The 21420-nt window shown below is 45.6% G+C and overlaps 1 protein-coding gene and 1 pseudogene across 5 annotated transcripts in view; one reads left to right on the forward strand and one right to left on the reverse strand.

Moving 5' to 3' along the window:
• Inpp4a (inositol polyphosphate-4-phosphatase type I A) overlaps positions 1-12236 on the reverse strand; it is a 122938-nt gene extending 110702 nt beyond the window's left edge. For 2 of the 5 annotated variants that reach the window (XM_059282456.1, XM_059282453.1), the window contains exon 1: positions 11976-12235. The gene's annotated coding sequence lies outside the window, so the exon portion shown is untranslated. Of the gene's footprint in view, positions 1-11975 lie in introns of all 5 variants that reach the window. The other 3 variants (XM_059282457.1, XM_059282454.1, XM_059282455.1) reach the window with 2 other exon arrangements.
• A 6691-nt stretch (positions 12237-18927) lies between these two features.
• LOC131926202 (ATP synthase subunit e, mitochondrial-like) lies at positions 18928-19193 on the forward strand (annotated as a pseudogene).
• The last annotated feature ends 2227 nt before the right edge of the window (positions 19194-21420 follow it).

Below are 21420 nucleotides of genomic sequence, written 5' to 3' on the forward strand. Positions count from 1 at the left end.
TCAGAACTGCCCAGGGATCAGGGCTAGGGTAAGAACATGCCCCTAAGACCTTTTAAGCATAGCCAGATTCACTTTGTTGCAGTCACTTTACAAAACAGTTTCTCCCTAATATAATCCACAGTTGACAATCCTTTAAAAAGCTACCAACCCTATTTCTGGCCTGTCTGAATAGCAAGTACAAAAAGCTTCATATGTCAAATTCTTATTTGCTACCCCAAACATTTGATAACTTGGCTTGCATATTTAGTGCATGCAAACCAAGGTTCAGGGGTACCAAGAGGCCCTGGTTTTAGTCATTATACTTCTTAGTCCACTTCGTTATATTTATGGTCTAAGCCATGACTGCTGGTTGCCCTGAGAAACACCAGTACAATCCCAAACAGTTTCTTAGTCTGCCAGCCCCTGAGTATGTAACACAGGTCAAGTCCCAGGATGCTCAATGTGAATTAATGATGCAGCAATTGCTGCTGCCTTAAGACCTTGATCATACCTTAGCAAATCCTGTTTGAAATGAGTCCTATGCACAACGGCTTAAAGCTCTCTTTGGTATCAAAGGGGCTGAGTCTATGCCGGCTGTTGGAAGGACAGGCCCAGCACCCTGACGGGATCAGGACACCACGGTCAACTACCGGTGCGAAGGCCAGCATCCCCTGCTGCTGAGAAAGGGAGATTAACCGGAAACCCTGGATGTACTCCCCAGTCAAGTCAGGACCAGAGCCAGGTCCTGATGGCTTTTCTCTGAGCCAGGAAACTCTCTGACTTCTCTCTTTGACCAAAAAGCTAATACCTAGCTTGGTATTTGACTAATTAAAAGTGATTAAATCATTAATTTGGCTCAAAACAAAAGCTCGTCTTCCTCCCAGCAAAGTTCTTCAAAACACCATAAACTTCCAAGGCACCTGTAACAACAGCCTCAGAACCCATCTTGGGTGATGGCTAGGTCAACACTAACTAGATTATTAGCACTTCAAGTAAGAACGGCCCCTGAACCTGTGTCCACCGCAGCGTTTCAGGAGAGAGATCCATGACTAAAGAGTGTCAATGCTTTCAGCAATATCAGCGTCTCTGAGTGTGTTCTGAGCTACTTAAGGACGCTTCTGGAAGGGCCAGCACCCATCTAGTTGCCTCCATTTGAAGTGCTTTGCCTCTCTTTAGTCAACCTGTGCTCTGGCTGACAGCTTTAACTATCCTTTGCAACAAGTCAGGAACAGTTCATAGGAAAGAAGAAAGGTCATCAAAGCACCACGGGCAATCTTCAGAGACATTGCAAAACCACCGTGAGATTCATATGCAACCACAAAAGACCCAAAGAAGTACAAAGTGATCTTGATCTTTAACAAGAAGAACAAAGTGGGGACATTAAATACCTGACTTCAAAGCATATCATAAAGTTAGAGTAATCAAAACAATATGGCACTGGCATAAAAACACACGCAAATGGAAAAGAACTGAGAAGTAACCCACATATGTGCAGCTGATAGGCTTTCTACTAAGGTAACAAGACCCTAACAGGAGAGGCCAAGCATCTTCTACAACAGGAGATGGGAGACTGAACACTCATGTACAGAGAGGAAACCAGACTCGCTTATTGTCTAAAACTAAAAATTTACTACCAAAAAAACAAAAAAAAAAAAAAACAAAAAAAACAAACAAAAAAAACAAAACAAAACAAAAAAAAACAATGAAATGTTACAGGACATCAGATCAGGCAATTTTTTTTACTTGATGTCAAAAGCCAAAAATGACCAAAGGGATTTCATCAAACTCCCTCATTTCAGCAGAGTGAAGGAAGTGCTGGGCAGTGGACAACAATATTGCAAACTCACACTAAACAGGAACTGCTGTCCAGAGGAACTCAAAACTAACAACCCGAATAACCCAATCTAAAAGATGGGCAACAGAGGGGCCGTGTGATGGCTCCGTAAGTAAAGTAACTATCATGTAAGCACGAGGACCTGAGTTCAGATCCCCTGCACCCACATAACTGCCAGGTACAGAAACTTGAACCTGTAATCTCCGTGCTGGGAGGGAGACAGAAGGATCCTGGGAATTGCTGGCCAGTTAGGCTAGCCAAATTGGCAAGATTCAGGTTCAGTGAGAGACCCTGACTTAAAATACAAGGTGAGGCTGGTGGCAGTGGCGCACACCTTTAATCCCAGCACATGGGAGGCAGAGCCAGGCGGATCTCTGTGTGTTTGAGGCCAGCCTGGTCTACAGAGTGAGATTCAGGACAGGCACCAGAACTACACGGAGAAACCCTGTCTCGGAAACAAACAAACAAACAAACAAACAAAATACAAGGTGAGGAGTAAAGGAAAACATCTGACTTTGGCCTCTTCCCCCCCCCACACACACACACACGGGTATATAAACACCACATACACACACACAGACACACACACAGAGGTATATAGATACCACATACACAGACACACACACACACACACACACACACACACACACAGAGGTATATAGATACCACACACACACATGCACACGCACACACACACACATACACAGTGAGCTGAACAGACATTTGTTAAAAGAGGATGTATGAATGACCAACAAGCATATGTACGGTTCAACATCACTAATCAGGAAAATGCAAATCAAAACCACAATGAAATATCGTCTCACCCCAATTAGTCATTGAAACGACAGAAAGTGTGCCTCAAGTCCCAGTATTCAGAGGGCTGAGGTGAGAAGATCAGCTGAGCCTGGGAGTTCAAGACTGAAGGCACACACAAGTGCTGGCACACTGTAACTAGAGGACACTATAGTAAATGTCAGGCACAGGAAGGAAGAATATATTGTATATTCTCACGTCTATGTGGAGCCTCAAAGCGGATGTCAAAGAAGCAGACAACATGGAGCTGGGGAAAGAGTTCAGAAGTTAAGAGCACTGCCTGTCTTGCAGAGGACTCAGGTTCGGTTCCCAGCACCCACATGGCAGCTCACAACCATCTGTAACTCCAGATCCAGGGGATGCGACACCCTCTTGGGGCCACGACGGGCACTGCATTTTTTGGTGCACAGACATGTAAGTAGGCAAACACTCATACACACAAAATAAAAAATAAACCTATTTTTAAAATGTTTCAAGTAGACAATACTCCAATGGTGGCTAAAACCTGGGAAGAGTTTGTGTAGAAGATTAATGAGCATGGTTAGAATGTAGAAGGTTAATCAGCTGGACAAGAACAATGGCTTCTAGCACACAGCACAATATGCTAATGTGACTGACCACAATTAACTCAATATTTCAAAATACCTAGTAGACAAGACTTTGAATGTTCTAACACCAAGGTGACAGACATGCCAGTATCCTCATCTGATCACCTGAATTTGTTTCTGAAAAGTCCGTACCCTGTGGAGCTGTATACTTGGTGCCAATGAAAAACAATACAATAAGAAGGGATGCAAACTAGGCCACAACAGGGGCAATAGGTCAAAGAGAGAGGCGGGCGGAGAAGTCGGGGAATGCCCTTCATCCACCAGGAAGGAAACAGACCTTGGCCAGTGGTCAAGTGTGCATAGATTATTAGGGAAATGCAGGCTGGGGTAGAGTGGTCTCTATCCGTCCAGGGGATTTGGACTGCAGCCCTGGCCCGTCTAGTGGGGAACTGTCAGAAAGGGCCTCTGAAGGAAGGGTGCAGGGATGAGGAGCAGGTGGGAGGGCAGTCCGTGATCCACAGCAGCTCCCCTCTCCACCACTCACCCTTGCCACTCCAGCTTCAAGACTCAAGCGCTTCCTCTCCTCTAGAAAGTGACTGCTGGACAAAGTGAAAGGAGAAGAGGAGAAACTTCCCCAAACATGAGTGTGTATGCATGAGTGTGTGTACATGTGGACATGCATGTAGGCCCACTATCAACCAGATCAAGAACACGCAATACTTCACCCACACAGACCTCAGCCACCACACCCCATTTGGTCATCTGGTACAACTGCTCCAAGTCACAGGCAAGTTGAGGGCAAAACCCACAAAGTGCAAGCCAGTCCCCCCGACCCCGTGAGCACTGTCTTAGTGGGGTGCTTACCCTACACCAACCCATTCGCCCACCTCCTCTTCTCTTCCAAACAAGGTACCTCAACAATTCTTGGCATCGAGCCTCATCCTAATTAAGCTCTGCCAGTCAGTCATCCTGCCCTGTGTCATTATCACCCAGTCATGTGATGGGACTATTTCCTCTGACATTTTGTATGTAGAACACAAAGTACTACGTGGGAAATGTGAAAACACCTGACACTTGATGGCACACAATGACAGACTTTTACATGCCTTAAACAGAGTTCCTGGAAAATAGCTGGGTCAGCAGCCACCTAACTACAAGCTGGTGGACCTAGCTCCTCTCCCTTCCTTCCCCCATCACCCACATTTCCCTCTGCTGGCTGTCTTCACTTCTCTGCACCTCTTTCAATGTTTATGTCCCCAGTGGTACCTAGAGATGGGACAGATGCCAGTCCTGTTAGCACTTTTTTTTTTTAAGACAGTGTGTAGCCCTGGCTAGCCTGGAACTCACTAGTAGACTAGGCTCATCTCCCACAGAGATCTGCCTGTCTCTGCCGCCACCATAACTAGCCCTTGGAGCACCTTTTAAAATGGGGCATTGTGGAGAAAATACTTACCAAGACTATAAAAGCGAGCTTCCACACCACACATGTGCCACATAGCATGTGTGTCCACACACACTCCCACTCTAAATAAGCAGATTTTTATAAAACTTCTGCTGAATGAAGAAGCTCACAACCGGACTCTGTGGCCTCTCTGAGTGTCAGGCTAAGACACAGAGCCATCAGGAGGATCTGGCCTAGGTGATCAACTACCACAGACCACAGCTCAAAGCAAGACTAAAGTGCCAGAGCTCTCTGCTGCGGCCACCAGTTGACCAGCCCCACTGCCCTACCCTCTCAGCTCCCGACTGGACACCAAGGTCAGATACCCAGGTTCTCATGAAAGTCACAGACCCTATCCCTAAGAAAGGCCCATGTATGCACATGGGGTCATGCCTCATCCTCACGGCAAATTAGTTTCTCCTGCACTCACTCTTAAGGTTTGACAACTCTTTACCAAACCCAGCAAGAGACACTTAAAGTACACCACATGCAACTAAATGTTTTATTTAAAATGCTTACCCTTCTTGTAGGAAAAAACACTTGAATATTTGATATTTTATTTCCAAAAAGCTTGAAGTACGGGTCGTAACCTCAATTGATCTCAACGGGGCCACCCTTTGAGACACACTTGTGGCTCCTTCTCCAGGCTCTCTGGCCACCTCCTTCCTCATTATCAGTGCAAAGGGCCTGGAGTATGCTGTAAGTCTGCTCTTCCCATTGCTTTTATGAACTGAGATGAGACATTAAATTGGAAAGTCAAGAAAACTAGACATCCGTCAGCTCCCTAGCTCCAGGGAAAATGTGAAAGGGTGGGCCGCTCTAAGCACAGCAGGACTTGGTAGTGGCTGCTCCTTCACCCAAACATGAAGCAGGAACTGTCCTGGTGAAATGGGGACACATAGCAGGTCACATTAGGCGAAACCAGAGTATTGCCGGCCACCACCGAAAGTCGTCACTTGGGCTGACTCCAGGCAGGTTCCCCAAATGTTTCTCGAGCCCCTGCTAGCCACACTGCTCTCGTTTTTGTTTTTGTTTTTTGTTTGTTTGTTTGTTTTTAACTGCACAAGCAGCAGCAGAGCTCAATGGGCCTTATATATTAGAACACACTCAGAAATGTGGAACACTGAGTCAGAAGAGGGAGCTGAGATCTTCAGTGCCAGCCTGGACCAAGCCCAGTGGACTCCACGCTTGGGTCAAAGACAGAACCTGGGCTGGAATGTAGTCCACACCGCTCCCTCTAGTATCCAGTCTACAGAGAAGACCTAGCCCACACTCGGAGGAGCTGGCAAGCATACAGGCATGAAGCGAGGAAACCCAGTTGGGTGGGTAAGCTGAGGCACAGAACAGAGGAAATTCAGAAGGGCCAAGTTCCCATAGTCCTTAAACACTTCCCAGTTCACATCATGAGCTGACCACCCAAGGTTACTGTCCCTTCACAAACAGGTAGTCTCATCTCCATCTGGAGAGTCAGGGTAGTCTTGGCTAAAATAAGGAAGCAGGCTCTCTGGGTCCCAATCCTGAGCTTCTGAGTTAGGAGCTGGTTGGGGCTGACACTGCATTTCCAACAAGTTTTCCGGGGCTGCTGATGCTGCGGTCTGGGAACACCTAGGGGAATACTGATCTAAGCCAATCAGCACACAGCACTCTCATGCTACTGGTCTAAGAAAGGCACAAGACCCTGGGCCCCTGCAGAGCAGAGAGGAGATCCGCAGGGCACCATGACTGAGGACCTGGCTTGTTTGTTTCCTTCTCTGTCCCTGATGGAGAAAAACAATGAACCACCTAGTCCTGCCAACCCTAGCAACCATCCTGCAATCATGAGGCAACAGCAACAGTGACGGCTGAAGACAGAAGAATCAAGTCCCTGACAAGACTGCTAGGCTGCTGACGCAGGAACACTCCTGTGTTTACTTGGCAGCTCAAAACATCCCAGCCAGATACCCTCCAATCCAGGACATCCCCCCTTTCTCAAAAGGACACTCTTCCCAGAAATGTCCACTTGCCTAAACATACTTCCTTCAGATGTCCAGAATTTACATGCCTGGCTCATCAGTCTTAAAAACCTGAGTCAGTGAGTTAGAAAACAAACCATTTGAAATGCAAGCAACACAGGAGAGGCAAAGAAAGTGGCCCACACCCTGCAGTGAATTAACTCACTCCGACAGCTTCTGCAACAGCCCAATCCAGACGTGAGGGGCTGTGGCCAGAGGTGCAGAGCTGCAAGTACACAGAGGATTTTCAGGGGACCTCAGCACCCTATCTAATCAAGTACAAGAGGGGTGTTGTGGGAAACTGAGGTCAGGAGTTCAGGTGTGTGAAGAAGGGAGAGGAGAGGCCAAGGAAGAGAACTGAAGGGGCAAACCCTTTCTTCCACAGAGTCCTCAACCCTCCTTCAAGACATCAGAGGACACCTCTCTGTCTCCCTCTGTCCCAGAAAACAGACGTCTCATTCTTATTATGAGCCTCTGCGACCCAGCCCCACACATATAATTTACCTTCCTACTTCTGAGGCCTTCACCAGGGGATCCTCACTGAACACCATAACAAAAGACCGAATGCAGGTCAGGGTTTTGGGCAAACACCATCAGCCCGGTTTTGCAGACGAGAAAAGTGGGCGTAGAGAGTACGCTACTTGCCCCAAGTCACACAGCTACCTGGAGGCTTCTGGAAGTCCAGCTCGAGAGTTCGTTCAGTTCTAGGAGCAAATCTTAACGGACACACCTGGTTCTGACCCCACCTGGTTTCTGTCAACACCATCTTGCAGGTGCCTGACCACGCCCGCCCTCAGCGACTCTTCAAGATTGACACCACTTGACAGGACCGCAGAGGATGCCTGAGGAAAGACGGCCTAGGTCTGGCATGTAGTGTGGTCATGAAAGGTTGGGTTTCTTTCCCTTGGGGTAATAATTCATACTTAAAGCTGCCAAGAAACCATCTCCAGTAACTTAAGACCAACCTAGTATGAGAAATCACAAAGGATATGAACAGGTAATTCAGACAAACTAAAAAGTTCAACATAGAAAAGAATTCCATGATTTTGGCCATTTGAGAAACATAATTAAAAGAAGACTGTCTTTTGGGCCATTAGCCTGGCAAACTTAAAAAGTCAGTGCTGCAGGGAAACAAGTAATGGAAAGGTGTGAGCTAATGAGGCCTTTTTGGGGGTGTTATTTGGCAAAACTGTTGATTCAAAATTACTCCTTGTCCTACTGATGCTAGCAGGGGCCCTAAAGACTGAAGGGTGGACACTAAAGGGTCGGTCCATATACAATTGGCCATTTTTTCTTGTTGTTGTTTTTTGGGTTTTTTTTTTGTTTTTTTTTTGTTTGTTTGTTTGTTTTCGAGACAGGGTTTCTCTGTGTAGCTTTGCGCCTTTCCTGGAACTCACTCTGTAGCCCAGGTTGGCCTCGAACTCACAGAGATCCCCCTGCCTCTGCCTCCCGAGTGCTGGGATTAAAGGCGTGCGCCACCACCGCCCGGCTCAATTGGCCATTTTTACAACAGAAAATTAGAAAGGACCTACATGCCCACCATTACAAGATGGTTCAATAAATTACAGCACACCCCTACCCTGGATTATGGATCCCCACTTCCAAAAAAGGGTAAACTCATCATGTCAGTAACACAAACAGTGCTCCAGAACACAGCACGGAATTGAAAAAGCCAATCAGAGAAAACGGTGTATAATGCAACTATATTTGCATTTATGTGAACAATTTAAACATTCATTACATTTTCATTTATTTTGAGTCGCCAAGGACGGAACTCTACCTGCTGAGCCACCTTGCCAGCTCTGACAAGACACCAGTCCACTGACAAGGCCTAGCCAATGACACGGGACTGTCAAGGCAGCTCAGGGGCACAGGAGTTTGCTCTCCTACACTGCAATACATAAATAAATGTGACGACACCACCTCCACTTGCCCAACTACTACTGGCACTCTGGAGTCTAAAGCCACCCTCCATGAACGAAACAGAGCTCTGGAAACGGCTGGTTCTGAGGCTGAGGCAAGGAAAATACAAAGTGAGTCTCAAAGATCCTGTACCAGAATGGAAACGAAGTGCTGAAAGAATGATGGGAACATGTTCAAAGAAAGAGGCTCCCAAAGGCCCAATCTGGGACACTTTTCGTAATAAAGAAATAATGACAGCAACAGACTACAGTCTCACGAATACGGCAAGATTTTCACATTCTAGGGATGTAAATCAAAAAGTAAGGGCATTCTAGGGAAAAGAAAAGGTGTCCTCTTCAGTACAGTTCTAAATAACACGTGTAGAAGGAAACAGGAAATTAGAAAACCCCATCTGTCAACTCCATATGATTCAGATGAGAGGCATCAATGGGTTCGAGCTGTGGCTGGAGAGACTAAGGAATAACATGTCCTGCATCCCTACGAGAAACATATTAATCTCAAAGAGGAAAAATGTAACTTTTCAATGAGGCCTACACCATCCTGATCAAGATATCAAAGCTAACAAGCCTAGTGTCGAGTTTTCTGAGATAGTGGGCAGTATCTGTCTCACACCGAGCCCAGCAAGCCTCTGCTGCTCCTGCAAGAAGTACCTAACCTGAATCCAAAAGATCGGGAAACCCAAATTGAGGGGCATTATCTGAAACTGTCAGTAGTCTTCAAACACGTCAATGACATCAAATACAAAGAAACACTAATTAAGAGAGACTGTAGTCACAAAAAACAAAACAAGCAAACAAACAAAAAAACAAAAATAACCTAAAGGCAACAAATAAGCTAGGGTTTTCTTTTGGGATAAAGGACTTTATTGGAGTAATTTCTAAGAAAAAAATAACAGGATCCTATCAATGTTCATTTCCTGGATTTTAAGTACTGTATGTACAAAATGTTTTTAAGAAATCCACCTCAACGGATTTAGAGGTACAGGGTATTTAGCGTCAAGGTACAATTAAGTTGTTTGTTTGTTTGTTTGTTTGTTTAAAGCATGAAAAGGAGAGAAGAGTAACAGAGATGAAGGAAAATGCCAACATTAGGAGAAGCTGGACAAAGATTTTCCGAAAATTATTTATATTAGTACTATTCTTACAATTTTGCTGAGAGGACATCAAAACACAAAAGAAAAATTAGTTAAGAGAGCAAGAAGCACTCCAGGGGCTTCTGAGGACTGGGTTCACGATCGCATTTTCTTTCAAGCACAGAGAGATAGGCAAAGCGAAGCAAGCCAGCAAGGATCTAGTTAATACTGGTCTCCCTAACGTGTGCTCTGCTCAGAGCTTCTGCTCCAGGACCAGTCTCTTGCTCATCAATCAAGTTGTAAAAGAAGCATGAGCGTTATCCAGCTTTCTCCATCACAGAATTGTGCTGTTTACTTCTTCAGTGAAAGTCAAAGCCTCCTGATGATTCTGAGAACTTCTCTGGACTATAGAAGCCAAGGAGGAGCTTTTCATTAAAACGTCAAACCAAGACAAAATAGCCTTGATGGACAGTTTCCCCCTCCACTCTGTCCTATGGAGTTCTTGAGATGCTAATCCATAGGGTGGGGGTGGAGGTGACCTGGTCCCAGTACTCTCCTGGTCCTTTCTTTTGGTGCATTCATCGAGGCTAGCTGAGAATCCTCCTAGGTAGGCAGCTGAGTAGGGTCAATTCTTTATCATACACACCCCATTTCTCCAGTGTTCTATTATTTATGCAAATCTTCTGGGCGTATTTCCGTAAAGTGATTTTTAACAACTAATACTCATTTTAACAGCAATACTACAAAGTACCTGGTTTCCAAAGCAATGGAATAAACTCTAATATATGCCCTAAACTCTGGGTCTGCTTGAGAGCCTGGGATTACCTAAGCAGATTCTCAGATGGGTGACGGCAAATGAAAGGCAAAGTAGCTAAGGAAGAATGAGAGAGAAATGCTCTCACAGCCCTCGCTTTTCTCTCTGTTTGTCCTACATCCATTCCCGCAAGCCCAGTCTTTAGGACGACCCGCCCTCCCAGGGAGCTTGGTTCATCTCTACATCATGTTGACAAGACACGAGGAACACCGCCTGGCAACACTGTTCACACTCAATGCCACCCGAGAAGCAGCGTTGTGATCTCTTGACACCAACACTTGTACAGAACCAACACTTGGACCTCCTCCAGCGAGCAGCAGCTCTCTTCAAAGAACTCAATTTTCCAGGAGAAACCTTTTGTCAAAGTAATCCCCCACACACACACACAAACAAGGGCCTGAGCCCAGATCCAAAAACAAAATTTCCTGTCTTCAGCCAAAGACAACAAGGCTAAGCAAGTAGAACAATTCATAGCTGTTCACTGCCCAGACACTAGCATTCAGATGTCAAAACAAACTCAGCAAATGAGGTTCGGTTTTCACCTTTTAGAGATGAGAACATTGAGAACCTCAGTTAGCAAGTGACAGAACCTTCAGAATTCACACCCAGATCAGCCCACTCTGTCCTCAGGCCCTCATGATGTCCCCATTGTCCACACAACCTACTGGGCACAGGAGTGAATCAAGCAGACTATCACTGCAACATCTCAACCTCGGTGCCACCCCACCCCCCATCCCCTTGGCTCAGATGTCCTAACTGGCAGGTGACAAATCACATTATACTCTTGGGCAACCTCTCAACACCAAACACATTCAGAGGCAAAGCAAAAGACAAGAAGATGGGATTTACAACGGCCTATACTTCCTTCTTACCCAGAGGGACATTTTCATGAGCTGTCAACTCCGGGCAGGAGGAACCCACCATTATGTAATGTCAGAGGGCAAGCGACAAGGGGCAAGAGAAGCCAAGGCCCATCAATGCTCTCTTCCTTCTCCCACAAAGATATAAATTTATGTCTGACATTTTGAGTGTTTCAGTGGCCTACACACTGATGACTGGCTTTGCGAAAGACGACCACGGATCCTACAAACCTCTCAGGCCTCAATTAGCTAACTAGCAAAACAGAGGGATATAAAATATATAAAGCAAAGGTGAGGGAGAGCCTGTCCGGGACGATGCGCGGACAGAAAATGCTTGAAGAGTTGCGAGGATGCAGTCGGCGTCCTCCACCGAGATGCATGTTTATTTTTACCCGGTGTTTTGACACCGAAGATACCCGCGAGGCCTTCAGAGTCGGATGCCCCGGGATCCAGCAGAGATGCACCGGGCAGGCGCGGTGTAGAGCATCCCACAGCTCCCCAAGAGGCCCAAGGCAAGGGGATCGCAAGTCTAGGACCACTCTCCAAAGACGCAGCCAGCGAACCGCTAGGCTGTACCACTGCCATGACAACCGCGGGCGCCATCCGGTCGGGTCCCCAGTGTCTCCAGCTCCCAGCTGCCGGGCCCCTCAGCTCAGCCCCGCACCACCGGACCCAGCTCGGCCCAGCTCGGCCCACCTACCTGGCGTGCCCCGACCCGGGCACTCGCTCAGCCCCAGCCTCCGTCCTCTGGGACGCGAGCCCTCGCCTTGGCCCTGACGGTCTCTGCCGGGTCCTGAAGACTGGCCGGGACTTCGGTTCTGGCCGCCTTGCTCCGGCCGGTGGCGTCCACCCCAGCAGACCCGAACCCGCTGTCCCCGCGCAGCCCGAACCCTGCCGCCGCCTTCACTCAGAACACAGCGCACAGCCCCGCCCCGGTTCCGCCCCCTCGCCGCGCATGCGCGTTCCACGCCCGAGCGGCGCCCTGCCCCCCCTCCTTCGCTGACTCCGCCCCCAGGAGGTCGCACCGCCCATAAGGTTCCACCCCCTTCTGTGACGTCATCCAGGAGTGGGCCGTTTTATCCCCTTCATATGCTGAGGCTTCTGCTAAGAGGACGGGTAATTAGGAGAAAAGCGCTGGAGGTCCGAAGAGCAGGTGTAACTAATCAGTCACTCGGTGGGCGTGGTTATCAACCAAGCTGCTATCAGTTGAATGTCCTTCCAGACCTGTTCTAGTTTATGTGTACAGATAACGCATTTATACAGATTCCCAAGAGACAACAGTCCTAACACTTCCTCCTCAAAATTCTATTTTTCCATTGGGAAGAAGACTAGTCAGAACTTTCGGGAGATAGTTACATTTTAATTTCATTTTATTATTATTTATCTTAACAGGGACGGGGCTCCCTGCCGGATAATGTTTTTAACTTTACTATAACGTTAATGTTTCCGTCTGAAGAAGGAAAACTACTGGGCGAAACACAAACATTTATTTTCAGTTTTTTGAACATCACTGGTCGTTTTTGTTGCTTGCATCATTTCGTTTGTTTGTTTGTTTGTTTGTTTTTGAAACAGGGTCTCATGTAACCCAGGTTGGTCACCAACTCGCTATGTAACTGAGGCAGCTCTGAGTGTTTCGTGTTCCTGCCACTGCCTCCCAAATGCTGAGATTGCATTTGTGCACCACCACACCCACTTTTATCTTCTGAAGAGTCACTTATTAACAAAATGCTTATCTTTTGTTATTTCTTCAGATGAATGGGAGAAATATTGACAGAACATTAACCCCAAGACCAAAAGCTGGGTAAATCAAACACGCTTGCAAAAATGAAAAATATCTTCCTATTTCGTTTTCTAAAATTTAAGTGAGTGGTATACCTGGTCTTCTCAAGGCAGTCCCAGTTTACACCTCTCTCCTATTAATAGCAATCCCCTTTCACTCTCAAAAGCATCCCCGTTTAGACAATAACTGTTATGGCCAAAGTCCTAGTTTGCTTCTCTATTGCTGTGGTAAACCTCTAACAAAAAAACAATATGGGGGGAGGGGCTATTTGGCTTACAGGTTACAAGTCTATTATGGGGAAACCAAGGCAGGAACTTAGGGCAAAAACCTGGAAGCAGGAACCAAAACAAAAGCCTTGGGTGAAAGCTCCTTGGTAGGGTGCTCAGTTTGCTTTCTTATACAACTCAGAACCACCTGCTCAGGGATGGCACCGCCCATAATGGGTCTTGCCCTCTCACATCATCCACTTAGAAAATGCCCCACAGAGGTGCCTAAAGAGCAATCTGATGGAGGTATTTTCTCAATTGAGATTCCCTCTTCCTAGATGAATCAAGCTGGTGTCAACAACAACAACAACAACGTACTAACCAGTATAGCCAGGCTATTTACAATCAAGCTAAGGAGAGTTCCAGATCAATAGCCTTGTGAATTTTTTAATTCCCAAGTTTAAAAATAAATATCAGTCTCATTTCAAGTCATTCAAGACAGTAACAGATCTGATCAGAGTTCCATTTTTGCCCTTGACTCTTAAATGCTTCTGAGTAATATTAAAAGACCGGTCATGTCTTCACTTTGTTGATGGGCGCCCCCCCCCAATCCATTGTACAAAGAAAATTAGCAAGGAAAGGGGAAGCTGAATTTGTGGACATACATGGCAATGTGCGTTCCCTACACATGACAATATGATAGAAGATTTAGCCTGGGCACAACGTACCAGTTTTCTAACATTCTCGACATTGGGGCCCCAAACACCAGCAATGAAAACATCTTGGTAGGAATGGAATTATTCCAAGCAGACAGGAGTACCCTTCCTCCTAACCATCAAACTACTGAGATAACACAATCCAAGAAATTGGAATTGACTCAGAATAATCTCTCATGCTGGGTGAAGGAAAAGGTTGAGAAATCTGGTGTCAGCCAGAAAGAGATTTCACACGTTAACTCACAACTTGTCAGCGCACTCCGCAACAGAGACTAGAAAATGATGATGAGCATGCATGAACTTGACTGGGTCTGCTTGGCTACACAGAACTCTTGTTATATTTAAACAGAATCCTCATGTTAGGACCTGAGAAGATGGACGGGGGTGGGGGTTTGGAAGGGTGGGAGAGGGTGCCGTTAGATCTTTCTGTCTTCCTCCCAGTGTAGTCCCACTAGACACATTTTCTAGCCTACCAGGGCTACTCAGGCTCTGATCCTCATAACTCCAGACACAGCTTCAATTTTTCACTCAAAAGCTTACTAAGGATCCAGCGAGACAGTTTAGCAGATAAAGGTGCGTACCATCAAGCCTGAAGACGTGAGTTCAAACCCCATGCTGCATATGGTGGGAAAAGAGAATCAGTTTCCACAAATTGTCCTCTGAGTTCTACTACCAGCACGTGGGTGCACTGTGGTATGCACATCACACTATTTTAAAAATAAAAAACAAACAAACAAAAATGCTGGAAATGTAAATTCCCAAGCCCCACTTCAAACCAGGTTTTTAATAAGCCCTATGGGGGTGCTGAAGAGCATACCAACTTAAACCATCTATGTATGATGAATAACTAATACAAGAACTAAGGGCTGGGCAGCATTATCATTGGGACTAGAGCCACCCTACATGAGACTTTCTCTCAGATCATTAGATATGATGTTTACATGTATGAGTAGTTTTGTAAGGAAATATACATAGACTGGAGCACCATGGTTCTGAAGCCCTGAGAGCTGTGGAAAGTCGCTCTAGTGTCCACCGAAAGGACCAAAAGGACTTGAGCACCTCAAAAAGTCCTGTTCCCCAAAACTTAGCATTATTTGACTTGTCTGATAGCATCCTGCTTATGCTAGTCTTTAAATAACGTGACTAAGAACTTTCTTACAGGCAATGGAGCCATTTGCCAGGTTTAAGAAACAAAACAAAACAAAACAGCAGCCACAAGTGTTCAACATTGCAGCTGCCTGAACTGCAGCTAAAAATTTAAAAGGAAGAGAAAATGGTAGTGGTGGGAAGGGACCGTGAAGGAACTGGAGGGGATGGAAACTGGGGGTAGGTTGATTGAAACATTATATGCATGTATGAAAGTCTAAAAAAGTTATAGTCATTTTTAAAACTTTAAAGGAAGGGGGTGGAGAGATGGTTCAGCAATTAAGAACACGGGCTGCTCTTCCAGAGGACCAGGGTTCAATTGCCAACTCCTATGTGACAGGGCACAACCATTTGTAACTCAAATTCCCGGGGAGTCAATGACCTCTTCTGGCCTCCACAGTCATCAGGCATGCATGTGGCATGCAGACATACATGCAGGCAAAACATCCATACACATAAAAAAAATAAAAGTAATAAAAATCTTAAGAAAATACATGGGGAATGCGATGTCCATGGAGGAAGAAGTTGCAAAGATAAATATTTCTGAAACTCTAAAAGGATTTTCCCATGAATACAACTAAGCTCATGCCCAGGAAAGACTTGAAACAGCCCCCCAGTTTTCCACCTTCAAGAAAATCTTGAGACTTAGAGCAAGCAGGATGTGATGCTTAAGGACGTTGCCAATGCCTGCCTGAAAACTGAAGACAAGCCCAGCATGCACACACAGTCCTAACTCTAAAGACAGGAAGGACTTGAGGAAGTCTCTAATCACTGGGGAGCCAATAAGCTAACCAAGCAAGGACCTGTGACGGTTTGGATGTGACATGCCCCCCAGACATTCACGTAGACTTCCTCTTGTTTTGATTTTGTGGGGTCTTGCTTGCTTGTTATTGTTTTTGCTCTTATTTTTATTACAAGAGGATATTGCTACATAGCTGTTATGAGTGTACTTTGTCAGAAGGAGAAACACGTGTTTGTCTTTCTACAATGTCAGAATTTATTGAATAACAAAAAAATTCACAAGGTACAGTGTTTTCATTGGCAGCAATTTGCCATATAGTCCCATTTTCCTTCCTAGCCCTGGCAAAGGTAAATGCCTGTTCAAATATTCCAGTCTTAATTACTGATATTAACTCTTTGATCACATATTACACAACAATAAATGTGTCTATTGTACATACAAAGATTAGAGAATGACTACAAAGGGTTAAAGAGACTTGAGAGGTCAAACCTGGAAAATGGAGAGGAATGCAGAGGCATAAGGAGGGGTCTGTCCTAGTTGGCTTTTGTTGCCGTGATAAACACCATGACCAAAAGGAACTTTAGGAGGAAAGGGTGTATTTGGCTTACATAGCCAGATCATGGTTCTTCACTGAGAGAAGTCAGAGCAGGAACTCAAGGCAGGAACTTGGAGGAAGGAACTAAAGCAGAGGGCATGGAGGAATGGTGCTTGCTCAATTCCTTTTCTTGTACAACCAAAGACCACCTGCCCAGGGGTGGTACAACTGCCAATGGGCTGGACCCTTCTACATCAATCATTAATTTAAAAAAAAAAATGCCTCATGGATGTGCCTATGTGCTAATCTGATGAAGGCATCTTCTCAGTTGAGGTTCCCTGTTCTCAGATGGTTCTAATTGTGTCATGTTGACAGAAAGATTAGGAACACAGGTAGTCAGGGTTTTCTAGAGTAACAGAACTTACAAAAATGAATCTCTCTATATTTAGAAAAGGGATTTATTAGAATGACATAGGTTGTGGCCCAACTAATCCAACAATGGCTGCCTATGAACAGGAGGCCCAAGAATCCAGGAGTTGTTCAGTCCACACAGCTAGATGTCTCAGCTGGTCTTCGGCATTTGCTGGAATCCCGATGATTTAGTCTCTAATGCCAGTGATTGGGGGGTGGACTTGCTAACAAGGGAAAGAGCAGGCAGGCAAAGAGAGAGACTTCCTTCTTCTATGCCCTTTATACGGGTTTCCGGCAGAAGGTGTGGCACAGAGTAGAGGTGGATCTTCCCAGCTCAAAAGATTTAATTAAGCAAAAATCTCTCACAGGTGTGCCCAGCCATTTTTTTTTGGGGGGGGGGGGTTAATTCCAGATGTAGCCAAGTTGACAACCAAAATATCCATCACAACAGGAATTCAGACAACAGACTTGGAGAGCTTCTGAAGAAGCAGTTTGCCAGTCGGGCTGATGGGGGTCATAGGTTTGAGGAGGGCTACAGGGTCCTTCTGCATAGGCAGAAGGGCGGGACTCAGCCCAGAGGAACTAACTGGCAGCTAGATGGAGAACAGGTCGGGGCAGGCAAACAGGAGGACAGGTAGGCACAACTGGAATAGAAGATGTCAATAGCTGAAACCAAGCTGGGCTGACCCCCGACACAGGCAGAGTTCTCTACCTGTTAGTCCCTTGCTGCACAGGTCAGGGGGTCAGATGGCAGCAGGTGGGGGACATTTCCTTCAAAGTGCTGTGCAACTTCCTCCTTATGAAACCCTGATGAGCGAGTCTATACTCTTTCCTCAGGGTATGTCCCATAAGTCCTCAAGGCTGGTTTTCCTGAGATAATTTTAACACTCTCATGTGTTCCTGCAGTCCCAATTCACCCTGATAAATTTATAGGGTGACATGCTTTCTGCTCCCAGAAATAGGTAATTTTATCAGCCTGTGCCGCACAGGTTGTGCCAACAGATGGTGCCATTCACGTGTTCACCCAGGTGCCCAGTCATCCTCCATCCTCAAGATGGAGTCAAAGGCTGCTTGTCCACACAAGGCGCAGTCTGAACAATCACTCTTCTACACCATAAGGGGTAACTTAGTTCGGGGCGTGGCCTGATCGCAGTACCAGCCACCAGCTGGATGGTGGTGGCACATGTCTTTAATCACAGCACTTGCATGGCAGAGGCAGGCAGATCTCGTTGAGTTAGAATTCAGTATGGTTTTATATAATGAGTTGCAGGCCAGTCAGCACTACACAGTGAGACCATGTCTCTAATAATAATAATAATAATAATAATAATAATAATAATAATAATAGGGGTGGAATGACCAACCATATGCGTCAGTTTTCTTATCTCCACAGCAGTCAACAGCAGCTATGGCTGCCTTGAAAGGCTTTATGTAACCCAAGCTGACTGGGAGCTCCTGCCAATCTTCCTGCCTTGGCCTACTGGGATTACAGGTGTAAGCCACCATGCCCACTAAGGCTTTCATGTTTGAGCACTTAGCCCCCAACTGGTAGTGCTGATTTAGAAAGTTTCAGACCCTTTAGAAGGTGTGCCCTTGCTGAAGGAAGTGGGTCACGGGGGCAGATCTTACAGGTTGAGGCGTAGACCCTCAGGTTTAGACACAGATCCCTCTCTGCTTCCCGGTCTGCTGGTTAGACGTGAGCAATCTGTGCTGCCTGTTCCTGCTGCCACAGCCGTGAACTGCTGCAACCACCCACCATGCCTAGGTGGTGGGTGGTCTAGGATAGACTGTACGCCTCTCAAACTGTGAGCCAAGTATACCCTGCCTCCCTCAAGTGGCTTCTTGTCAGGCATTTGATCGGAGTGACGAGAAAAGTAATCAATACAGACCATCGGTGACTACATGGATGAGTACAGTGACTGCAATACAACACATAGATTACTATTGGTGATATCAAGTGACAAATATACAGATTATAGAATTAGCCCAAGAGACCCATTAAGCAAGCAAACAGGCAACAACAATCAATAGTCGCAACAATGGACCCTAGGAAAGAGGGAAGTAGTATTTCCAGAGTTGTCATATCATTTAAAATGTCCAATTGTTGACGGACAAGATGGTTCCCCCAGTTCAGGTCTCTCCGCTCATCAAGCTCTAAACCTGGTCCTCGGCATGGCCTACGGCGCCAAGCACTATAGTTACCTAAAACCCCGGGCAGAGGAGGAGAGGAGGGTGGCAGCGGAGGAAAAGAAGAGACTAGATGAGCTGAAATGGATTGAGAGAGAACTGGTAGAAGCTCAAGATGACAGCATACTCAAGTGACGGGCCAGTGAGCTTGCCTTTTCTTTAGTCGCTGAGGATGAATAAAGCTTTGTTGTGTGATACTCAAAAAAAAAAAAAAAAGTCCAATTGTTGACAAGAAGTTGCAAAATACATAACAGGTCAAGAAAGGACACAGGCCGAGAGGTAGCTGAGACTGACCCAAAGATAACACAGATGTTGGGCTTTCCAGACAAATATCTGTTTTCAAAACAATTTATTTTATGTGCATTGGTGTTTTGCCTGCAGGTATGTCTGTGTAAGGGTGTCAGATCTTGCAGTTACAGACAATCGTGAGCTTCCATGTAGGTGATGGGAATTGAATCTGGGTCCTCTGGAAGAGCACAGTGCTCTTAGCCACTGAGCCATCTCTCCAGCCCTCCCCCCCCCCAGACAAATATCTTGAATGAGCTGTTATAAATATAGTCAAAAATTAATTTAAACCATTTTTCAAAAACTAAGGAAAAATATAAGAGCAATACCATGTCAAAAGCAGAATATAAAGATGTAGAAATTATACTTTAATGCTGTAAGTTAAAGATGTAATCACTGAAATGAAAATTCTGTTCCAAAAATACAACCATGGATTGAGCCAAAAAAAGAGAATTAGCAACTGAGAGGATTGGCCCGTTGATATTGCATAGTCTGAGGAACACATAGGAAAAGCCATAGAGGAAAATCAAATCAAAAGAGCTTGAAACTGATAGGATACCATTAAGCATTCTAGCTGTACACAGTGGGAGCTCTAGGGGGAGAGGAGACAGAGAGATGGAGAAAGAATTTCTGGAGAAATAACCACTAAAATCTTACAAATTTGGTGAAAAAAAAAAAGATTAACCTCCAATGTCCAAGAAGTCCAGTGGATTTCAACTAGAATGACTTCAAGGAGATTCATGCCTTGACACAGTATTATGAACTGTGAAAGGCCAAAGATGGAGAGAGAGCTTTGAAAGCAGAAAGAAACAATTTATCACACATAAGTGATTCTCAATAAAACTGATGCTGTTTTCTTCCCAGAAGAAACAGTAAGAAGACAGCAACATTGTCAGGTTTACTGTTGGTATGATGAAACACCATAACCAAAAGCAAGCTGGGGAGGAAAGAGTTGATCTGGCCTGCACTTCCACATCATAGTCCATCATTGAAGGAAGTCAGGGAAGAACTCAAACAGGGCAGGAACCTGGAGCCAGGAGCTGATGTAGAGGACATGGAGAGGCACTGCTTACTGGCTTGCTCCGCCTGACTTGCTCAGCCTGCTTTCTTATAGAACTCAGGACCACTAGCCCAGGAATAGCACTACCCACAGTGGGCTAGACCCTCCCTTACCCAACATTACTTAAAAAAATGCCTTACAGATGAATCTTGTGGAGACATTTTCTTAATTGAGGTTCCCTCCTCTCAGATGACTTTAGCATGTATGGAGTTGATATAAAACTATCCAGCATAAACATAGTTCAAGAAGTGAAAGGAAAAGGCTTCAAACCTAGAAATTTACCTTTAGAAAAACCAACCTTCAAAAAAGGCAGATAGATTAAGACTTGAATTTATTTCTAGCAGACCCACCTTATAAGAAATACTTAACTATTTGCCAGGCAGTGGTGGTGCATGCCTTTAATCCCAGCAAAAGGGAGGTAAAGGCAGGTGGACCTCTGAGTTTGAGGTCAGCCTGGTCTACAGAGTGAGTTCCAGGACAGCCAGGGCTACATAGAAAAACTCTGTCTTGAAAAGAAAGGAGCCGGGTGGTGGTGGCACACACCCTTAATCCCAGCACTCAGGAGGCAGAGCCAGGCAGATCTCTGTGAGTTCAAGGCCAGCCTGGTCTACAGAGTGAGATCTAGGACAGGTACCAAAACTACACAGAGAAACCCTGTCTTGGAAAAAAAAAACAAAAACAAAAAAGGAAGAAAGAAAGGAAAGGAAGGGAAGAAAGAAAAAGGAAGGAAGGAAGGAAGGAAGGAAGGAAGGAAGGAAGAAAGAAAGAAAGAAAGAAAGGGAAGAAAGAAAGGAAGGAAGAAAGAATGAACTTAGAGGGGCCTATAAGATAGTTTAGTGGTGTGGTGGTTTGAAAGAAAATGCCCCCCAAAGGGAATACACTATTAGGAGGTGTGACTTTGTTAGAGTAGGTGTGGCCTTGGAGGAAAGGTGTCACTGTGGAGGCTTTGAGGTCTCATATATATATGCTCAAGCCACACACAGTGTCTCAGACCACTTCCTGTTGCCTGGGAGTCAAGATGTAGGACTCTGAGCTACTTCTCCAGCACCAACGCTGCTTGCACATCACCATTTTACA

Source organism: Peromyscus eremicus, chromosome 16_21, assembly GCF_949786415.1.
Source record: "Peromyscus eremicus chromosome 16_21, PerEre_H2_v1, whole genome shotgun sequence".
Lineage (NCBI taxonomy): Eukaryota > Metazoa > Chordata > Mammalia > Rodentia > Cricetidae > Peromyscus > Peromyscus eremicus.